This window comes from Pongo pygmaeus, chromosome 14 (assembly GCF_028885625.2).
Source record: "Pongo pygmaeus isolate AG05252 chromosome 14, NHGRI_mPonPyg2-v2.0_pri, whole genome shotgun sequence".
Taxonomy (NCBI): Eukaryota; Metazoa; Chordata; class Mammalia; order Primates; family Hominidae; genus Pongo; species Pongo pygmaeus.
Window position 1 is genome coordinate 70,301,350 of NC_072387.2, and position 2,821 is coordinate 70,304,170.

Sequence of the window (2,821 nt, forward strand, 5' to 3'; positions counted from 1 at the left end):
GTCTGTACTAAAAATACAAAAATTGGCTGCGTGTGGTGGCATGCCTGTAATCCCAGCTACTTGGGAGGCTGAGGTGGGAGAACTGCTTGAACCTGGGAGGTGGACATTGCAGTGAGCTGAGATCACACCACTGCACTCCAGTCTGGGTAACAGGGAAAAACCCTGCCTTGGAAAAAATAAGACAAAATAAAATAAAATAATTTCATCGAAGAGTTAAAAGATTCAATATAATATAGCTAATGGAAACTTGGAAAAACATATTACCTTTTTTGTTTTTGGCCTGTGGCCTTCTGAGACATATCTTTCTTTTCAGTGTACAGGTGTCCTTTTTTATACTATCAACTGTACCACGAATGGTTTATCATAGTATATTATATGTGTTTCCAGTTTGTAGTTGTGTTTTAATTGTATTTTTTGTCTTTTCCTGTATACAGAAAAATCTATTTTTCAAGCTTTCAAATATATTTTCAAAAATGTGTACACAATACTTTCCATATATATTACATTATTTCGTATCTCTTGCTTGTTTTTATTTTCATTATTGATGTTGTTATTTTTTAGTCTTATTTGCCTGCTTGCTCATCCACTTTAATTAATCAGGGTTTTCTGTTTCTTTTGGAGTTGTTACATGTTTTGTAAGTCTGGATGAGCTAAGACAGACCACAGAGTAGTCCACTTTTGAGGACTTGTAAGATTACTTAGACTCATCCAAGGCATCTTTCAATAAATTTATAAATAAGCATTGCAAATTGTTCAAATATTTTCAAATGAAACAAATGAGTGTAAAGATACTTGACAGATACCCCAGCCTAGTGCCTTCCTTCTGCCTTTTGCACATACTCTAAAAGTTTGTTTTTAGCCATGGTTGCAGATTCAGGAATAGTTTGAAGGAAGTTGCTCCTTAATAACTAGCATGTGAGAATTGGGGCACAATGGTAGCCCAGATTGCCTGTATCTAATGCACAAATTCTAAGTTTTTGCTGTTGTGTAGACATATGTTCTAGTTATGTAGTGTTTACAAACTCACTACTTTTATATTTTATTTGAGATTTCATCTTTCCAGAACTGGTTATGGTCTACCACAGTAGGATGCTGTGAGGTTAATTATAGATCTCTACTTAAGAAAAAGTCTATGAGGATAAACAAACCAAAGATATGTGGCCTATTTTGAGGTTTCCTGGGGTCTGATGACTCACAGGAGTACAAGACACACATTTTGTCTTTCTGTTCTCTCAGGTAACTCACACTTTATGTTATTTTCTTAACATATAGGAAATAATAGAAATTCTCCTGTCTTTGAGAACATACACATTTTTAATTTTAATTTTAATTTTTTCTGCTTTTGTTCTTTCCTTATTACTTTGTTTTTCTGTCTTTCTACTTATCTATGTTTGGCAGAACCACAAAACCCACTTCATGTCATCTAATCACTACTCACAAAAGTAAACAGCATCCTGACTTTTATTATGATAGCTCCCTTGCAAAATTATCTGGAAAGAGAGACAGCACGGCTTCTTCATATTCTCAAAGCAATCTGTATCTCCCAGAAGTTAACTAACATTTCTATAGAAGTGTAATCTTTAAGATACCACATAAAAATATTGAAAGAAAGGCACGTGGGAAAGGACCACATCCCAGGATCACTTAATTTTAACTTCATGTGTAGTACTTTGTCCTGCATACCACAAAAATGCAGCAAAGGGGAAAAGAAGGATTAGAGAAATAAAATGTGTGAATTACCTAGTTGTGTCAGGCATTATATTTGCATCATTTCTAATTTATTGATCAACTAATGATTTATGCAAGAAACCACCAAAACAATCTATTTTCAAATATTATGAAGGTTTTTCCTCAATGGTAAGATAAATGGAAGTTTTAACTATTCTTGATGCAATTCCTATTCCCAGAACAGTATTTTGAGACTTTGTGAAAGAGGGAGCAACAAGAGAGTCATCTGGATTGCTCTGGACGTGACCCATTTTTTTATTTGTTTTCCTCTCTTTAATGAGGGTAATAGTCTGTAACCTTGACTGTCTGGGTAAGAACTTTGTCAAGAACAGTAATAAAATGGCAAAGTGTTAATCACTGAATCTTTTTATAATTGAAATTTATTATCACTGTTGAAATCTCTTTATTCATTCTACTTACGCAACATACTGAGAATTTGCTTTAGAAAATGGATTCATTGCTTTATAATAATCTCATAATTTTCTCCAGCGTTCTTCAACCTGGTTCATAGCCTTTGAGGACAATTCTAAAGGGGTGGACGTTGGGATCCATATTCACTTCCTTGCTTATATTTGTAGTTTAACTAACTAAGGATGTATCTCTAAACACTTGGGTTCAGCCTTCTGCCTGCTTTTCTTTTGTGTTTTACGTAACAATGATCATTTGGTGTATATTATTTTGCATCTGGCTTAACATTATATTTGTGAGATGATTCCATAGATTTTAAATTTCCGCATTTAGGAGAGTGCTTAGTAGTATTTCAGGATTCTAACTAGCATCTCCCTGAATTATTTTCATTTGAATAATATTTGTATCAATCAGTTTATTCTGAGATCCTGAGAAAGAATCTTAGCATTTTGGGAGGCCTGGGTTGGATGATCACTTGAGCTCAAGAGCTGAGACCAGCCTGGGTAATATTGCAAGACTCCGTCTCTACAAAAAAGTAATTAGCCAGGCATGCCGCTGCATGCCTGTGGTCCAGCTACTCATGAAGCTGAGGTGAGAGGACTGCTTGAGCCCAGGAGGTCCAGGCTGCAGCAGTGAGCCATGACCAAAGTGAGACCCTGTCTCAAAAAAAAAAAAAAAAAAAAAA